This window comes from Schistocerca gregaria, chromosome 4, assembly GCF_023897955.1.
Source record: "Schistocerca gregaria isolate iqSchGreg1 chromosome 4, iqSchGreg1.2, whole genome shotgun sequence".
Taxonomy (NCBI): Eukaryota; Metazoa; Arthropoda; class Insecta; order Orthoptera; family Acrididae; genus Schistocerca; species Schistocerca gregaria.
In genome coordinates this window covers 70,311,741-70,333,310 of record NC_064923.1, presented here as the reverse complement: position 1 = coordinate 70,333,310, position 21,570 = coordinate 70,311,741, and positions in this window count along the sequence as shown.

Sequence of the window (21,570 nt, the reverse complement as noted above, 5' to 3'; positions counted from 1 at the left end):
ATGCGTTATTTCAGACTCTTTCCCTGATTTCTTAATTTTCTGCATCGAATTCTCTTGCAGACTTAATTTTAGTAACTGTTACTGAAGTTCTTTATTTTGCGCCTCAGTTGTCGTATTGATCTTCGCCGACTGTACCCTATTTTTCTAGCTTATATTTTCGAACCCTTTGTCAGGCCTTTTATTTAACTTTTTCTGCTGCTCGTCCCTATCATGTCGCTCGGTAGTCCTTTAGTGATGTATAATATATCTGCCTGGAGGAAGTATGTGGATCTCATTCACAAACCACTGGTTTGCTTCAGTTCCTTGTGAACAGCAACTGTAGTAGCTCTACTCTCAGTCACAATCGTTTCTAGACTTTGGAGTTTTTATTATTTTACATGTTTACATTTCTTCTATTTGTTTGCTTTGCTCGACACTTTCCCGATTTATAGTGCCATTCTTTTTGTCGAAATTTTGGAAACGCTCGGTAATCTCTTTCAATTGCTCTGTGAATGTGGTAGCTCTGAGAGATGTGACTACCAGAGAGTGGCTTTAGCTAAATATAGCATGCGATAGGAAACTTTATGCGGTGTTATATGTGCAGCAGTGAATGTCCACGACCTCAGCAACAGGTGTTTCCAAACACATTGAGTTGGTTAGCTATTTTCATGTTCTATGGATCATTTTGGACGATAAATAGTCGTGATGTGGAATGAATCATTTTGCATTCATATTGTAAATTAAATTGTACACCTATTTGTACTTTAAACATCACCATATTTTTTCTCGAAATGAAACTAGATATACAGATTAAGTTGGCAATTCGTACCCACCGCCCTTTACACATTACAAACATAGAAATTCTTCTACAGAAAAGAAGGCGTTGTCAAGGAGAACCTTTTCCAATTTATTTTTAAATTTTATCTTGCGGTCTCAGTAAGTGGCCAAACATTTTTGTTGCTGTGCAGTGCACCCTTTTTTATGATAAAGACAACCTTAATGTTAAGTAATCAATATTTTTTTCTTTTAGTATTGAGATTATGTACCTCATTGTTCCTTTTGGACTGCATGGATTATTTACAACAAACTTCACGAGGGAATAAATATGCTGTGAAGCAGTAATCAGAATGCCCATCTCCTTAAACAGATGTCTACAAGATGATCGCAGGCGAGCACCTCGTATTATTCTTGCAGCACGTTTTTGGGCAATGAAGATCATCTTTATTAAGGATGAGTTACCCCAGAACATTATTCCAAACAAGCAAAACAAATCAACTTACTGATTTCTGTCTCCCCAAAATTTGCTATGATTCTACATCTACATCTAAATACATACTCCGCAAGCCACCTGACGGTGTGTGGCGGAGGGTACCCTGAGTACCTCCATCGATTCTCCCTTCTATTCCAATCTCGTATTGTTCGTGGAAAGAAGGATGGTAGGTATGCTTCTGTGTGGGCGCTAATCTCTCTGGTTTTATCCTCCTGGTCTCTTCGCGTGATATACGTAGGAGGGAGCAATATGCTGCTTGACTCTTCGGTGAAGGTATGTTCTCGAAGCTTTAACAAAAGCCCGTACAGAGCTACTGAGCGTCTCTCCTTCAGAGTCTTCCACTGGAGTTTATCTATCATCTCTGTAACGCTTTCGCGATTACTAAATGATTCTGCAACGAAGCGCGCTGCTCTCCGTTGGATCTTCTCTATCTCTTCTATCAATCCTATCTGGTACGGATCCCACTCTGCTGAGCAGTATTCAACCAGTGGGCGAACCAGCGTATTGTAGCTTACTTCCTTTGTTTTCATATTGCATTTCCTTAGGACTTTTCCAATGATTCTCAGTCTGGCATCTGCTTTACCGTCGATCAACTATATATGATCATTCCATTTTAAATCACTCCTAATGCGTACTCCTAGATAATTAATGGAATTAACTGCTTCCAGTTGCTGACCTGCTATTTTGTAGCTAAATGATAAGGGATCTATCTTTATATGTATTCTCAGCACATTACACTTGTCTACATTTAGATTCAGTTGGCATTCCCTGCACCATGCGTCAATTCGCTGCAGACCCTCCTGCATTCCAGTACAATTTTCCATTGTTACAACCTCTCGATACACCACAGAATCATCTGCAAAAAGCCTAAGTGAACTTCCGGTGTCATCCACAACGTCATTTATGTATATTGTGAATAGCAACGGTCCTATGACACTCCCCTGCGGCACGCCTGAAATCACTCTTACTTCGAAAGACTTCTCTCCATTGAGAATAACATGCTGCGTTCAGTTACCTAGGAACTCTTCAATCCAGTCACACAATTGGTCTGATAGTCCATATGCTCTTACTTTGTTCATTAAACGACTGTGGGGAACTGTATCGAACGCCTTGCGGAAGTCAAGAAACACGACATCTACCTGTGAACCCGTGACTGTGGCCCTCTCAGTCTCGTGGGTTTCACAAGACCGTCTTTTTCGAAACCCATGCCGATTCCTACAGTGTAGATTTCTAGTCTCAAGAAAAGTCATTATACTCGAACATAATACGTGTTCCAAAATTCTACAACTGATCGACGTTACAGATATAGGTCTATAGTTCTGCACATCTGTTCGACGTCCCTTCTTGAAAACGGGGTTCTGCTGTGCCCTTTTCCAATACTTTGGAACGCTACGCTCTTCAAGAGACCTACGGTACACCGCTGCAAGAAGGGGGGCAAGTTCCTTCTCGTACTCTGTGTAAAATCGAACTGGTATCCCATCAGGTCCAGCGGCCTTCCCTCATTTAGCGATTTTAATTGTTTCTCTATTCCTCTGTCGTCTATTTTGATATCTACCATTTTGTCATCGGTGCGACAATCCAGAGAAGGAACTACAGTGCAGTCTTCCTCTGTGGAAGAGGACATTTAGTATTTCGCCCTTTAGTCTTTCATCCTCTGTTTCAATACCATTTTGGACACAGAGTGGAAATTTTGTTTTGATCCACCTACCGCTTAGGCATAAGACCAGAATTTCCTAGGATTTTCTGCCAAGTCAGTACACAGAACTTTACTTTCGAATTCATTGAACGCCTCTCGGATACCCCTCCTCACACTAAATTTCGCTACGCGTAATTTTTGTTTGTCTGCAAGGCTTTGGCTATGTTTATGTTTGCTGTGAAGTTCTCTTTGCTTCCGCAGCAGTTTCCTAACTCGGTTGTTATACCACGGTGGCTCTTTTTCATCTCTTACGATCTTGCTTGGCACATACCTATCTAACGCATATTGTACAATGGTTTTGAACTTTGTCCACTGATCCTCAACACTATCTGTACTTGCGACAAAACTTTTGTGTTGAGCCGTCAGGTACTCTGTAATCTGCTTTTTGTCACTTTTGCTAAACAGAAAAATCTTCCAACCTTTTTAAATATTTCTATTTGCGGCTGAAATCATCGATGCAGTAACCGCTTTATGATCGCTGATTCCCTGTTCTGCGTTAACTGTTTCGAATAGTTCGGGTCTGTTTGTCACCAGAAGGACTAATTTGTTATCGAGACGAGTCGGTTCTCTGTTTAACTGCTCAAGGTAGTTTTCAGATAAAGCGCTTAAAAAATATCACTGGATTCTTTGTTCCTGCCACCCGTTATGAACGTTTGAGTCTCCCAGTCTATATCCGGCAAATTAAAATCTCCACCCAGAACTATAACATAGTGGGAAATCTACTCGAAATATTTTCCAAATTATCCTTCAGGTGCTCAGCCACAACAGCTGCTGACCCAGGGGGCCCATAGAGACATCCAATTACCATGTCTGAGACTGCTTTAACCGTGACCTTCACCCAGATTACTGCACATTTCGGATCTCCGTCAATTTCCTTCGATACTATTGCACTTCTTATCGCTATAAACACTCCTCCCCCTTCACTGTCCAGCCTGTCTCTGTCATATACATTCCAATCTGAGTTTAGGATTTCATTACTGTTTACGCCTGGTTTTAGCCAACTTTCTGTCCCTAGCGTTGTGACCGTTTTTTAATGAGAGCATTTCTGGGACCTTTCTATAGACGCTCCTGCACTTTACTATTAGTACATTAATATTGTTATTCCCTGTTGCATTTTGCCTGCTCCTACCTTGCCGCGTCTCAGGAGGCGTCTTGTCGGGCCTAGGTAGGGAATTCTCTAACCTAAAAAACTAACATGTGCACTCCACACGTACTCCGCTACCCTTGTAGCCGCTTTCGGTGTGTAGTGCACGCCTGACCTATTCAGGGGACCCTATATTTCTCCACCCGATAGCGGAGGTCGAGAAATTTGCACCCCAGATCTCCGCAGAATCGTCTGAGCCTCAGGTTGAAGCCTTCCACTCTGATCCAAACCAGAGGACCGCGGTCGGTTCTGGGAACAATACTACAAATAGTTAGCTCTGATTCCACCCCACGAGCGAGGCTTTCCGCCTTCACCAATTCCGCCAACCGCCTGTACGAACTGAGGATAACCTCAGAACCGAGATGGCAGGCATCATTGATGCCGACATGAGCAACAATTTGCAGTCGGCTGCACACAGTGCTCTCTATCGCCGCCGGCAGGGCCTCCTCCACATCTCGGATGAGACCGCCCGGCAAGCAGATAGAGTGAACACTGGCCTTATTCCCCGACCTTTCCGCTATTTCCCTAAGGGGCTCCATCCCCCGCCTAACGCTGGAGCTCCCAATAACTAATAAACCCCTCCCCCATGTGCCTGCTCGGACCTTGCTGTCCACTCACAGGCAGAGCGGGCGATGCCACACGGCCAGCTTCCACATTGACCCTCCGCCTCGTGGGCCGCGAACGCCGCTGAACCCGCCACTCTCCTTGGGGAGAGGGTGGCCCAATCGCACCCGCTACCCGCGACGATGTCTCGACAGCAGGGACAGTGGGTGAAGCATGTAAACCCTGGGGTGTACCATGCTACGCACCAGACTCCCCACTGCCGCTACACTCCGAGGCAGCAGCCTGAAGACGGCTGACCGCGGCCATCAACACGTTCAGGTGTTCGCGAACAGTGGCCAGCTCCTCCTGCGTCCCTACACAGCAGTGACACGTCCTATCCATCCTAAGAAATCAATTTACTGGAGAGAGTTAATCAACTTTTAACTAGACTGCTAATTCACTAAAGACGGCTGATTGTTGACTAAACTGTGGCTGCTAGCCACTTCTTGTAGAAAGAAATGAAATTAGCACTATCTGTCTCTGGACTGTATTGAAAACAAACACTAGCAATACTGGCACTATGGTTGACTACAGGCAAATTTGCAATTGAGACTGAACTAAGTTGTTTTAGGAGTTCCAAATGTGTTTTTTCTAATTTAAATTCTCATAAATATGGATACCTAAGAATTTTGAAGTTTCCACCCCATTTATTATTTCATCACCATGATTTATGCTTGTCGCTGGTGCAGTACCCCTAGAGGTGTAGAACTGAATATGATGGGTCTTTGTGAAATTCAGTGTGAGACTATTCACAGGAAATAAGTCAATGTTACTTTTGAGAACTTTTCTTCCATTTCTGTATACATGCTGAGGGTGATTACAATGCTGGTGTCATTTGCAAAAAGATCTAATTCTACTTGTTGTACATTAAGCAGTAGATCATTTACATATATGAAAAACAGTAGTGAATCTAAGGTTGAGCTTTGGGGAACTCCACATGTGATTTATCTCCAGTCAGAATTAAGCCCTTGGAGTCTGTTGGTTGAATTGCTACTAAGTACAATATCTATAATATTCTGCGTTCTTTTGGTAAGATATGACATGATCCATTGGCTGACTGCACCATCAGTCCCATAAAAGAGTCTACCTCCTTCTTTCAAAATGCTCAAAAGGCTTACTAAAACCATAGGTTTACATGTAGACTGTTTGATCCGTCAAACAGTCGAATGACTTCCCTGTAAACACCATAAAACATGAAATGCCTCTGATTAAGAAATAAAATGATATCATATTTGGTCTATTAATGACTTACTGATACCCAATGAACATACTTCTGAATTTAAGAATACAGTATGGCCTGAAAATGCTACGTAGGCGCCAAGAGCAGTAAACAGCAGCATTTACTCGAATAGCATTTGGCCCATACTTCTACACATGCTTATTAAGAAACTATTTTAGTCTCTTTGAGGAAATAACTCAGTTTCATTATTATGTGTAACAAATTTAAAATCAATTTGTCAACCCTAAGAAGTTCTGAACACCATTAAGACCAATAAGTCTTCATGTAAATCCAAACAATTATAATTTTATTCTGAAGTATGGCGTAACTATTTCACAATAATAAGAGCTGTAATGTCTCATGAGATTGTCTGCTATAGATTTGTCACTGATTTTAGGAGAATAGTTTTAAAAATAATGGCTGGTGCTCTTAAAGGTAGATAATGTTTTTCTGTAGATGTCAGTGTTATGGTGGTAAAAATGATTTCACGACATTCATTCTGTGACAGTAAAAGAGCGAGTTTCGCATTGCCTTCAAGCGGTCGATATCCAAGTAATTAGATAATGGAAAACGTGTTTATCGACTGACTACCCACAACACAGATTGTCACGTTGCAGAGGACAGATGCTATGGAACTTTATTCATTGCTTGTATGGAAAGTTAGTTGCTGAAACGTGTTTCTCTTTCGGAGGTAGCTGATGTTGATTAAATACTACGTCAGTCGCTGTAAGGAAGCCAATTACAGTAAGTTACGTCCCACTTTAAGAAAGTGAATAACATCTTCCTTCCTCAGCATGACTTCTTTTGATCTCTAGGATATGATGCAGACTTTAATCGGTGTCTCTCGCATCCAGGAGCGCTTTATTTTCACGATTGCTCTGTGATGAAATACACAGAAGGCAACCACTATAGACATATTTACAAGTACATTCTCAGGCAAAAATCTAGAAACTATATATTAATAAAAAATTTTCAAAGGAACTCACTAATAAATCTGTCAGATGTAGTCTGTCTTTAAGGAACCTGTATTAAAGTGACAATACACTGACTACAACTGAAGTGCAACTCGTTAAGCAATTCTCTAACTTTCGGTCTGTTTAAATTTTTCACTTCCTCAGTGGTATTTCTTAATCTGCATCATGGGAAACTACATGAAGAAGCTCAAATCTCCCACTTGCAGCTATGTACACTCCACCAGTACAATAACAATAGTAGTTGTAAGGTTAAGGGCATACAGCATAATTCTTAGAAGTGATTTTCGACATATCATATGAATATAACACAACAAAACGTTTGAGCGAAAAACGAAGAAACTTTACATTTTCTTAAGGTCTCTCTACATTTAAAGAACTGTTATTATTTTGTATCCTAAAATCTATTGTAGAGAATGGAAATAGATTTTATTACCATTGATTTAGGGTTGGTTTGAAATTTCTAGATCTGATATTCTCGTATTTTATTGTATAATGTATCAGTAACATATGTCTCTGGCATGATGCAGATCTGGGGTAAATGTAATAGCTATCTATCCAGTAGGGAAATTTTGACAGCATGAATTGTTTGCCTTGTAATCAAGACAGGCACGTGGATAAAAGAAAGGAAAACAATTAGGATACATTTCAGTACATGTTTTATTTAAAGGGGGAAGGTTATGCAACATAATAAAATTATGTTCTTGTAATGGCATCTCCTCAAAAAAAAATTTATATTGCAAAATCATGAGCTCAACATTGTAGATTATGTCTGTCTTATTGTTGGTTCACTTATAGTGGATAGTATATTCTTACAGCTACACAAACTGAGGAGAGATTCGTTGATATTTTGCTTATATTTATTCATTAACCTATTGATTTATTTAATTCAAGTAAGCTGGTTTGGGGGATGAGGTTATTTCCTACATCTGACAAGGGTTTGAAACACAAAGTACCTTTTTACACAAAAGTTAGATAAGAAAAACAGTTATACTATGATTATTATTAAAATTATTACAGCATCTGAAGTTGCAATGTGAGTAAATCATTGCATCTAAATTTGATCTTCTGAACATTGTGGATCTATCATCTGGAAATCCACTTGCGTAGTTTAAAACTGGCAGAGCAAATACAGTTGAAACAGTTGTAAACTAAAAGTTCTTTATGGAAATTCTGCAATAATGATAAGTAGGAAAGTTGGTGATGTGTATCCAAGAAGAATGATGTAATACAGCTTGTAGAGTCGAAATATAATTCAGAGATAGTTACTGAAGCCATACAGTAGATAGTTTACAAGAAGAAAATTAGACAGGCTGGTCCTGGCAGAGGTTCGAATCCTCCTTCGGGCATGGGTGTTTGTGTGTTTGTTCTTAGGATAATTTAGGTTAAGTAGTGTGTAAGCTTAGGGACTGATGACCTTAGCAGTTAAGTCCTATAAGATATCACACACATTTGAACATTTGAAATTTTTTTTTTGAATCTTAGACATGTATAAGTATTCAATAATATGGATACTATTCAGATTGCACTTAACAAAGATGAAAGAAGAACTTTTATTAGTGTGTAATATGTGTGCGAAAATAACAATGATTTGGCAAGAGAATATTTGCGTTCTTATTCATGACCCCAATAAGTATACTGTTTGCAACTATCTAAGTGCTCCTTTTAGAACACAATTAAGAAATTAGTTGAAATTTGCTATTTTCAGTACCTATAAAAGCAGTTTAAACCGGGCAGTTGAAAGCACAGCAACCGCTGTTTCCTATGTAGTTCCTGGCCAAAGAAAGGTTTAATACAAAACTGGATGTTACTATTTATGAATACAGAACTGATGGTGTGTTTGATTCAGTGGAAGACCATGTAATTGAGTTAAACACCAATAAAGAGCCCTCACAATATGACTCTGTGTCAATCTAAATGTGATTGACTGAACCGTGCATATCTAGCGACAGAAAAGTTGTTTGCAGAACACAAAACTTGTGAACAGTGACATTGTCTATATGTATTTACCAACAATAAAGTAAAGTCATGCGGCTTCATTCGCTACAGAGCTCAATTTAATAACGATATGAACTTCAAGCAAGCTGTCTCATCTCCAGACAGCCTTAAAATGCTGCATACTTCATCTACCGTCCCATTTCAGAGTCTGATATTTCACATATGGTTGCAACGTCTTGGAGGCGTTTATATAGAAACACTTTTCCCAGGAGCAAATAACTCACTGTACAGTCATTGTTTGTAAGTATCTGTAGTATTGCAGAATAGAAACTCACCTGTCAGGTTCCTAGATGAATAGGTGGAGCGAATTTTCAGTTTTACAGTCACTTTACACTGAGAAAGTCTTTTCTGTTTCACAGCAAATTATATTTTTCAATTGTTACCTCGCCAGTATTTAGCACTGTGTTACCTTTACATCAGGGCCCATAATTTACAGACTTGGGTTTATGAAAATGAAGAGGAATGATTTAAGTTACACATTATTGCTACTTTATTGATGTTCATTGCTATGAAAGAGATGTTGGACCTCTAAAATGGTCATCATTCTCGAGCACAATGTGTGACCATATTTACGAAATGTAGGGTCACGGTGTTTCCAAGTATTCTCCATTGTCTAACCGAAAATCGCATTATACATTTGTCGAGATTATAGCTTTTTGAGTTGCATGTTGACAGATTTTAGTAACAAAAGTCAGAAACTTCATTTCAAATCTGTGACTGGATTCAGAACTTCCTAGCAGGTGAAACTCATATAAGTTGTTTTTAATGAGCATGAAATTAACAGATGTAACTGTAATTTTCTATTGAGGGATTGTTGTAGTATTGCTATTACTTACTGTAAGTTGAAACTGATAAGAAGTTTCTTCGTTTGTCCATTATCCGCAGCAAGTACAGATATGTTCGTTTTGTAAATGAAAATCGCCTTCCCTTGCTGCTCTGTATTTCATTTCTTTGGGACGCGTTTCGCTTTTTAGTGTAAGACATCGTCAGCGGAATCTAAAATGAAACAAATTTATTTTCACATGCGATATTTGTCGATTATAAGAGAGTTCAAGTCTCGTTGTTTACGTAAATAAGTGATTTGGTCACATATTGGATGTCGCACTAAAGTTTCACTTATGAACATAAGTACGTTCCCATGTTATGAACTCTTTTCTTCATAGTTTGGATATTCTTTGTTCTAACTGCTGTGGAACTATCTTCGTCTTCTGATATTAGTTGTAGATTTTTATCGAAAACTGTGATTCAAGTCGTAATTGCTGTGTTCACTTTTGCTCGTTCTGTTTGGTTTGTTTATATTGCCAATATAATGAAGTACATTCTGTATTCAGCTGATTTGAGTTTTGGTTTAAATGTTTTGTGGATGGGTCCATGGACAAGTGAGTGGTTTAGGTGCTGTTATTATTATCATAATAATCCTCTGTTGAAATGCTACTCTATTATTTTATCTATTAGTGTAAACCATAAGTTGTTACATGTGTACTTGATCATTCAAAAGGATTTTCTTTTCTGATTTGGTTTTCTGTATCAGGTAATTTTCTTGCAAAATTAGGTGTTTTTTATTGTTGATTCTAGCTATTTTCGTGTCTTCTTCTCTTGAGGTTGATTTTTGATTGTTTTCTGTTAGATGTTGTGAAAATGTGGAGTGGTTTGTGTCATACTTCCAGGCTCTCATGTGCTCTTTGTATAGGATGATAGGATGGAGACAGGACTTGTGGTAGAGGTCACAGTTACTTCTCTCCTGTCCTCCACCTCCATTTGACATGTGGGCTGGGATGCTCTGTCCCAACCACACACTAGTTCAACCGACCAACATGTGTAGAGTACTCCATGAGATACTTGATAACTCATTCTATAATGTTAGGATTGTACTGAGTTTATTTTTGATTAACTGTGTGTCACATTGATATGTATGAAATGTAGCTAAGAGCATTCTATATGGGATTTGGTCACCATGCACACGTACACAGGCCGCAAAACGGGTAGGCATACTCTATATCAGGCGTCGAGTAACTGCTGAGGAATAGCCTCCCATTCTTGCACCAGTGCCTGTCTGAGCCCCTGAAGTGTCGTAGGGGTTTGAAGACGTGCAGCAATACGTCGACTGAGAGCATCCCAGACGTGCTCGATGGGGTTTAGTTCTGGAGAACAGGCAGGCCACTCCAGTCGACTGATATCTTCTGTTTCAAGGTACTGCTCCACGACAGCAGCTCGGTGGGGCTGTGCATTATCATCCATCAGGAGGAAGGCGGGACCCCAAAACACCCCTGAAAAGGCGGGCATACTGGTGCAAAACGACATGCTGATACACCATCCTGTCTGTTGGAATCGTTGCCGTAATCTTGAGATCACATTTTGTGGCACACGGAGGGCCTGTGCTACGATCTGCTGCGTTTGACCCACCTCCAGTCGCCCTAGTATTCTACCCCTCATAACGTCATCAATATGTGTTCTTTCAGCCATTTTCAACACACAATCACCATTAGCACGTCTGAAAACGTCTGCACACATACTCACTGCACCGTACTCTGACATGCATCAACACACCTCTGCATATGTGGACTGCCGCCAGCGCCACTGTGTGACGACCGCAGGTCAAATGCACCGCATGGTCATACCCCGAGGTGATTTAAACCCGCAAACCGCCCATCAGAGACTTGTTTCACCACGGATTAGCATTATCCTTAATTTATGAGCATGAGTGTAGATACCTATTCACATATCTTTCTTTGATATAGCAGTTTTGCATAACACTCATGTTGTCCTTTTTGGGTTCTGTAGTACCAGATCTCGCGTAGTTTACAGATAGATAGTTAAAACCGCATCCACATGACTACTCAGCAATTCATACGCAAGTTCTATGGATAGGGTTCACAGAACCACTTTCAGGCGATTTCATGACCTCTCGAGGCGCGAATAGCATAGGAGAAAAATGAATGCCTAAATCTGTCTATATGGGCTTTTATTTGTCTGATTTTACTACGATGCTCCTGTTTCAGATGGAGTAAACAAAATAACATCGTGTTCATATCGGGAAGTTGGTGATTGAAGTTTCATGAAAAGAACCCACTATAATGAAGAATGTCTTTGTTTGCTGATTGCTACCCCAACTTTGGCATCATATCCATGACACTCACTCCCCACTTCGCAATAATGCTAAATGAGCTACACTTCTTTCAATTCAATAGGTATGTCCGCTAAGGAGTATATACCATGCAACAATATTTTAGAAGAGAACATTTTCCGAGGTGACCAACTACTGGCGTCTAGGTCGCGGAGGTCCCGTTTATATAGAGCGCAAAGAGGGCGCTACCACTCGTAACGTGCTGTCGACGGTCAAACTGTCTCTGACTAACGTCATTACTCTCGAACAGAGGATATCAGTTGTCAGGCCCTTGGTACAAAGTCTACCGCCATATATTATCTAACTTCATGGACTATAATCATCATGTTTAAAAAACTAATTAACAGTATTTCCAAGTCGTTTCTCACATCTTGAGTTTTTAAATTGTTTTCCATCTCTGTCAGCTCAGCAAATGCACCTAACATGTAAAAGAGTGTACCAAAAAAAAAAAAAAAAAAAAAAAAGTCTCACCCGTCCACCGCGGATTAGGTTTTCCATGATTTCCCTCAATCGCGTCAGGAAATCGGCCGGATCGCTCCTTTGAAAGGGCACGGCCGGCTTCCTTCCCCATCCTCCCCTAAGCCGATGGGACTGATGTGGGTTAGACAAATTTCCTCACAAGGTGCAATGTACTTCTAAAGCAGAGTAATGCATGCATTATGTGTCATGGGGACTATGTCAATTATTATGTATCTGTAATTTCCTTGCATTACATTTGCATTGTAGGAGCCAAGTGCAACTCTTTAATAGGGGCAGTTGGACTTGCTAAACTTGTAGAATGCATTGTAGTATTAAGGTGCAGACAAACATTTCAAAGAACCAATGACCTGTTACTTACTTTACTCCTAGAGTCACGAACCTCCAACATGAAACCATGACACCAGCCTATTACGAAGGTAGGAGGCCAGAGTCTGTACTCACACTGCACAGTCTTCTAATACTTGAGCTATTCACTGTTGCATTCACAGCTGGATTTCTTAGTTGGTTGGTTACTTGGTAGGTTATTGAGGTTAGAGAACTAAGCACTTAACTCATCAGTCCCATATGCAAGTATGGCTGGTGTGCTAATCATAGGCATTCATCCACATCTGAGCATCATAAATGGCTGCAGACGCACTGCCAGTATACAACAAACTATGTATGTAGCTACAAATAGTTATGATCTAGATTTAGTTAACGTCTAATTATTGGTGGAAGTTGTTCTCAATTGACGATTACAACCATCTGCTAACAAACAGTGATACATGCATTTCCTTTCTGAAGCAGGTGAACTGAACTGGGTGCATCATGTATGACCTCTCCACCAGACATACGAGCCTGTGCCTCAAGTTAAATGCAGTTTGAATATGTTCGGCCCCTTTCGAAATCGTCGGCGTATGACGTAACATTGCATCAATCGTGAACTGAGCTCCAATCTTATTAACGAGTAAAAACAAAATTTTCAGAAACATTTACAGAAAGGAAACTTATGTCACATTCGATGTTCTTGTGCTGTGCAGGGGGCTGCAGATAGGTGTCCCCTCTCCTACTATGTGTAAGAAGGAAAAAAATCTACCCTTTGGTCTGCCATGGGGGTGGAGGGAGCAGAGGACACCCTCCACTGGAATAGTGCGTCTTCCGGTAGGCAAGTGCCATGCGTGTCTGTGCTATACTGAATGTGTGGCACATGCAGCGACTGAGCTGACCACGTCTGTGAACATTTCCAGTTTGGCATGATCAGCTCGCACGCCTGTGACACTTGCGTGTTCATTTGAGCACAAAATTGTCGAAATAAAGGTGTCATAATGTGTCTCCTTTAGTATTTTAACCTACAACAATGTCAAAATATTGTTGCTTTGGAGACGAAGAAATATGACTCAGATACACTACACACCCACTTTGTTATTGCAGATATTTGTTGTAATATAAGATAGAGTAGGCCATTGTTTTAAAAAGCACATTTGTTTGTCGTCCCAGTGTTACTGTTTAAAGCAATTAGTCAGCAACTCCACAGAGTAATTTCATACATCAAGTGTGTAATTAGTTCAAAGAGAATGCAACTGCCCGCATTTCGTGGTCGGGCGGTAGCGTTTTCGCTTCCCGCGCCCGGGTTCCCAGGTTCGATTCACGTCGGGGCCAGGGATTTTCTCTGCCTCGTGATGGCTGGGTGTTGTGTGTTGTCCTTAGGTTAGTTAGGTTTAAGTAGTTCTAAGTTCTAGGGGACTGATGACCATAGATGTTAAGTCCCATAGTGCTCAGAGGCATTTGTTTGAGAATGCAACTGGTTAAAAACATTATCCAACAGCTCCCTAGCTGAACTGTTATGTAGAAGGAATATAACTAGTTATAATACAGTGAAACTGTTACGCAGCAAGACTGTAATTCCAGACTAATTGTTATGCAACCAGAGAGTCATGGTTAAAATGCTGCCAAATCCGCTAAATAAAGGAATTCTAGGCGAGAAGGGAGCAATAATAAATAATCTCGGCCTTTTTGTCTGTCCTCAATCCCAGGTAAAACATGCTGGTGTGTGTTTTCCTTGTTGATTAGTTGATTTTGGGGAGGGAACCTAACAGCGAGATCATCAGTCCCATCGGCTTAGGGGAGGATGGGGAAGGAAGCCGGCCGTGCCCTTTCAAAGGAGCGATCCGGCCGATTTCCTGACGCGATTGAGGGAAATCATGGAAAACCTAATCCGCGGTGGACGGGTGAGACTTTTTTTTTTTTTTTTTTTTTTGGTACACTCTTTTACATGTTAGGTGCATTTGCTGAGCTGACAGAGATGGAAAACAATTTAAAAACTCAAGATGTGAGAAACGACTTGGAAATACTGTTAATTAGTTTTTTAAACATGATGATTATAGTCCATGAAGTTAGATAATATATGGCGGTAGACTTTGTACCAAGGGCCTGACAACTGATATCCTCTGTTCGAGAGTAATGACGTTAGTCAGAGACAGTTTGACCGTCGACAGCACGTTACGAGTGGTAGCGCCCTCTTTGCGCTCTATATAAACGGGACCTCCGCGACCTAGACGCCAGTAGTTGGTCACCTCGGAAAATGTTGCTCGCGTTCGGCAACGAAACGTCAGGAGGAAAAATTTCTGCTGTTCGACAGTAGAAGTCGTCGGCCGTGAAAGCCTCACGTTGTGATTAGACGCCTCTACAGGGAGGATTTGTCAGGTATTGTATGAGGACTGGACAGTCTACGTAAGAAGAAAGCTCAGCAGCTTGGTACGATCACCTTCTTTCTACATTGTCGTGACACCGGGACTGTTTCGAAGTTTCTGAAAGAGAGAAGTTTGTTTCATTCAGCGAAAACTGACTGTATTTATTTAAAGATAGAATTGGCAATGCTACAGGTGCAGATTCACCAAACACGTCGACTGCCGGTAACCAGCTGTCATGTGTTAAATTTCGATTGATTTATTAATAACACATTTTGTTATTCGAATAAGGCGGATAGGCTAACATTTAGATCCATGGAACTTAGTGCAGGAGGCTCTTCTAATAGGCAGAAGAAAATGTTTGGCAATTTATAGAAATGCAGACTGGAAACACTGGTACCAGCAATTCTTGTACGGTCATTAATTTATCAGGGAAGGAATTGTGTAAGGAAGAAATTTCTGTTGTCTCAAAAGAAGAAATTTTGGAATTACTCCACTGCAGGTTCCTATAGAGGATATTTTAGCTAATATAGAGGCGGGGATTCGTCTTTTAGCATTACGTTTCGCTGATGTAGTTAGGATGGAAACAACCAGGACACTGTGTAAAGCTAAACCACCTCATACTAATTTGTATTAATGAGAAGTAAGGCGTTACATGGGATTAATGTGGGCAAGAATATTATCGTGCTTACTGCTGATAAGGGTAATGCTACTGTTGGTGTTGAAGAGGAAAGGCTACCACAGATTATGAGTGAACTCTTGGATCTTACCAATTATAAAAGTTGAAGAAGGATCCTACAACGAAAGTGTTAACAGTTACCAATTGAGTAATAAAAAAGTATTCCATTCCTACAGAGGATAAAGAAATGGAAGCTTGCCCGTGTAGATTATATGGACTAACTAAGATTCAGAAGCGAAATGTCCTCTTGAAACCAATAGATAGTGGTATTTGATCCTCTACTCAAGAGTTAGCTAGACATCTCGCCCTCCTAGTTGCAACCGTATACCGGAAAACTGATCATCATATTAAATATTCCATGCATTTTATCGAAAAATTTAAGGAGACTACTGTCAGCGCAAGGGATATCATTGTCAGTTTTTAATTGGTATCCCTGTTCACGAAAGCCAACACATTGTGGTAACCCATTCTTCTTCATAAGCCAAAAGCAGAGAAGGTAATGGTATTGGTCAGTTGGGTCAGGTGGCTTGCGGAGTATAGATGTAGATGTAGAGAGAACTGACTTTCTCACTCATACCACAGCTTTTTCATTGGGTTCAGGTCAGGAGTCGTGGCACAGTTCTTCATTTCAGGAATGTTGTTGTCGACACCCATTGCCTCACAGATGTCGCTTTATGATAGGGTGCTGATTCAAACATTGTCCTCGGAATGTTCTTCTACTATGCACGGCGTTTATTTAGGGTTTTCTTAGGCACAATAAGGCGACCACACTCTAACGAGGAAAAGATACATTCATACCGTATCACCACCTCCTCTATACTCCACTGGTGGCACTACACGTGAGCAGGGAACGTTCTCCAGGCATTCGCCAAACCCAGACAATGACATTGGATTGTCACAGCATACAGCATGATTCATGACTCAACATCATATGTTTTACAGTCGTACACTGCCCAGTGTCGTCGCTCTTCGCACAACCTCAAGTGTCGCTTAGCGTAGACTATAGAAATGCTTGGCTTATGAGGAGTTGCTCGGTCACTGCACCCAGCTGCACTGCATGTATCGCGCTGGATCTAATGCGTGAGATCTTTCACATGACTATATGCAAGTTTGTTACAAGTACCCTCTGTAGTGTTTGGTGGCCCCGATCCGTTAGTACACGAGATCTGCTTCGTCTTGGTTCAGCTGTTGCTCCACTTTTGCACATTACACTCACTTCATCAACAGTTGACTTGGGCGGCTTGAGAAGGACTGAAATTTCCCTGGTGGACTTGTTTCTCAGGAGACATCTACTGACTAAGCACGAACTCACTGAACTCTCGTGACCAGGTAGACCTTGCGGTACTATTCCTTTACTCACAAAACAATTCGCTCTGTCTCCTTTTATAATGGTGGTACACCTCTCATGACATCTAGTAATCGATTTCGCATCATATAGGGATGCCCACAAGATTTCATCGGAAAGTGTAGGATTGAGTTTGAAAATGACTCCACGTACATTAAATATGGCATCCTGTATATGATTGTACGTCTAATGAGAGTAAAAAATACGTATGGAAATAACCGAAAGAGGAAATGTCAGCTAGCACACTCTGAATCATTTTATTTCTTAGCACACAGGTACACCAAAACATACACATAGAAAAGATATAGAAACCATGCAGTTCTTGCTCTAGACTCACAGATAACGACGTTAACAAACAGTACAAAGAATTCCCAGATGTGGAAAAGTTACAACAGAATCTCCCCACCTATGGAATTAAGATCTTTGCAGACAGTAACTGAATTTCAGCTAATACCCTACTTTTTGATAAGTAGGTTTGGTCTCTCTTGGTCTGGTTCACAAAACGCCTGTAATATGACAATTTTCTCAAAATTTGTCAAAGTCAATTTATTGTTAATGATTGTCTATTGATGTTCATTATGGGTAACATCAGATACTACTAGGCCCATAAGTCATATGATCTGTCCAGTAGTTACCAAGTGAGTTGACACTGTGGCCAGACAGACAACTTATATCTCAGAGAATGTCAGTTCAAAACACTGTCTGCCCAGCCATATTTGGATTCTGAATGCTTCCCCCGATGCCTGCATGATCTGTTTGAAAGGCAAAGCTGATTCCCTGGATCTTTGTCCACAGCACAACATGTCAAATGACCTTTTTGTCAACCAGATATTATGAACTCGTCTTCCTTTTCTATACCAATTCGCAAATTAGCAATCATGTACTTTTGAGTTTTTTTACAAAAAGAAAATCTTTAATATTGACACTCCAGTTCTCCGAATACTAAATAGATTTACACTTTTTATAATTAGAAATGGAATGGTTCCTTTGATTTTATTATTGTTGCTATTATTTCGTATGGTTTTAAGTGCACCATCAGATTACGTCAGTAATACAGCATCACATTACATCTGGTACATTTTGAGATAGAAGATATATGTGCAGTACCTACTTATTGTAAGATAAAATACTGATAACAACAAATGTATGAACAAGTCACATAGAATAAAATAATAAATGATGTATAATTCCATGCTGTTGGCATTACTGTACTGCTCAAGGATGGATGTCCAGTCCTGTGAGCCAGGCAGTAGCTTCAGCCATAAGCAAATGAAGGTCCTTAAAGGGCATTCAATGGCGATGTACTATATTGTCTGTTTGTCATGTCCACAGTCGCCGACAGGACTATCAACGATGGCCCACTTATGCCTCCAGTAATGACAATTTCCATGCCCTGTTCGGAACCAGTTGAGTGATTTCCAAGTTCTCCTTGGTACCTCAAATCCGAGACGTTGTTTGCTCGGATCTTTGATGAAATTATTTGAGTCTGAGTTGGAGGAAGAGCATTCTCGGCACCAAGCATCATCAGTGTTAAAATTGTCTCTTACTAAACCCTCTCCCACCTTCCATGATGGTTTATGAGACCTTAGTCGAGATTGGGAGTTGAGGTCTTGATGGATAGGAAGTTGACGGCTGTCTAGGCACTTTTGCCCCTCTTTTTTCAGTGCTAGCTGCCTTTGTAAGTGTGGAGGATGGATGCTGGACAGAACAGGGAGCCTCTGGGTTGGTGTTGACTTGATGGTTCCCGATATCAGCCTCATAGTGCTATTGAGTTGAGTATCTAGTGCTCTTGTATGGGCGCTATTTAACGGCGTAGAGCTGCAGCATCGTGCTGTTGAATAGGCAAGACTAAGGGCTGAAGTCCTGAGGGTTATCGCATTCGTTCCCCAGCCATTTGTTGTCAGCTTTTGGATTATGTTAGTTCTAGTTTTTATTTCGCAGGTTGTCTTCTCCAGGTGGGCTCTGAACATGAGAGTGCAGTCAAGCGTTACTCCCAGGTATTTTGGTTGAGGGTTGTATTTTTGGGGTAATAGATTAGAAAAGTATTGTGTGTCTCTGCCCATTTGGATACTTCTTCGCCGTCTTGGTTGGTGTCGATGTATCCCCATTCATCGCTGTGACAGTTGAAGTCTTTCAAGATGACTGCAGGGCGTTGGATATCTCGGATTGTGTTGTCATTCCAAGCTTGGGCTGGGGGCTTATAGAGGTTTATTATATCCATTTAAAGAATTGTAATGCGTGTGGCATACATGATTCCTTCTGTATTGGATACCATGTTATTCACTGTCTCGATGTTATTCCTGACATAGATGGCAGTGGCATATGCTGTATGGTATGTGGCAGCAGCTATGGCAAAATCAGGTGGTTTGCAATTGATTCTTAGTTGTGTCTCATGAGCACAGTGTGTTTCCTGAAGTAAAACTACATCAACAGAGTGGTCATTCAGGATCTTTAGTAGGTAATCTCCTTTTGATCTACTTGCACCTTCAATGCTCAGTTTTTTTCCCTTGGCTATTTGATTGGCTGCATTCTTTTCTGTAACTGTCATGGGATGAGTGTTTTTGCAGGATATATACCTATATTTAGGGTTAATGTTAATGAACACACAACATTTGTAGTCCTACACATGGAAATACAAATAGAAATTCGTCAGTGGAATAGAAGCAGTTATTCAGGAGAAACGTTGATACAGGTCATCATTTGCAAATGTACATATTGTGAAGAGGCAGTTAAAAAGGCTAGCTCCTTGATGAGGTACCTAAATGATGTCCATGGGTGAACATAACAAATTATTCTTAAAGTTCGCTATTTTACAATCGATTCTTAATTTCAGAGTGATGAAATATCCAGAAAATCATTCCATATGACATTGTTTAGTTGAAATATGCATAACAAAGCAGGAGATTAGTTCATTTGTTTCCAAGACTAGCAAATGGATGAGCAGAAAAAGTAGGTGTGATAAATTGTTTGGAAAGCTCATTAATATTCTCCTTCCAGTTTAAGGTTTCATCAATATGCAGATCCCAAAATTACGAGTATTCTGCCCTATTTATTGATACCTGCTCATGTGCTACATCGACTGTTGGTAAAATCATTGTACAGAAATAAATACCATTTGTTTATTTTTTTAAGTTTATATAGAGCAGATTTTCCAAAAACTACTCTATATTTATTTGGAAAGTATCATTTACACTTTCATCAGGTGATTCCTCTCTCATATGATTTGTTATAATTTTATTATGGTCTGCAAAAAATACCAGTTCATTTTCAAACTTTAAGTGGAGGGACGTTAACACATGTAATGAATAAGAGTGAACCTAAAACTGAACCTTGTCAGACACCCATTGTCACTTCTTTCCAGTATCTAGTAGATGGAGTTAAGACTAGTAAAGATTCAGTGTATCATTAATCAAGTATTCTCATGAAAAATTATTCAAAGTCGTGAAATAATTTTGATGAGAAGTAATTCTTAAAGTTTCTTTCATTCATTGATATTAATATACTGAATTTGGCACAAAATTAATGCTTTACAATTATTTGTAATTTAGTTGTCTGTTTCTGATATCTATTTGATTTTGTGCATTTCTGAATTGGGCTCAAAGACATAATACTCATAGTTAAAATCATGTTATCTTAAAATAACAAAAATTGGCCTTAATACTCGATTGTTTAATATGGGGAAACATATGGTAGTAAACTATTTATTAATTTATTTATTTCACAATCAATTTCTATTGGTGTATCAAGTTGTCCATCTTATATTTTTATACAATTATCCCTAATTTTATTAAGTTATTTTAAATGCATCATTTGTCTTTTATTAAAATTTATTTTACGTTCACCATGTTTTCGAATCGATGGTAAAACATGAGTAACACATTAATTAAATCATTTTGATCTTCTTCTTTTGATTTAATGTTAATGAGTAAAGTCATTCTTCATTGAGGAAAATAGTTGATTTTTCATTGTCTTTCAATACCTCTAAGTTGGAGCGCTTAAACATTTCTAATCTAATACTAACTTGATGATTAAAAGACTCTGTCAATTTTTTTGAAGTTTAGCCACATTTTTTGCTTAAACAACGGATTATTATTTCATCAACGATTATGAAAACAGTTTTGTCATTATATGTAAGTTACAGCAAGAGACTAATAAATTTGAGGTTGGCTGACGACATAGTCCTTGCCAAAACTGCAAGGGAACTGCAGTCAATTCTACAGGAGGACCACACAAAGCAGCATGGCAGGACTCACTGTGAACAAATCTAAAACGCAAGTTCTGGCAAATGGAATAGAAACCCCAATATATCTTGAAGGAATGGAACTAATGTATGCATCACAATACATATACCTAGGCCAAATAATTTCCTTTAACAAGAAAATGGAAAAAGAATTAA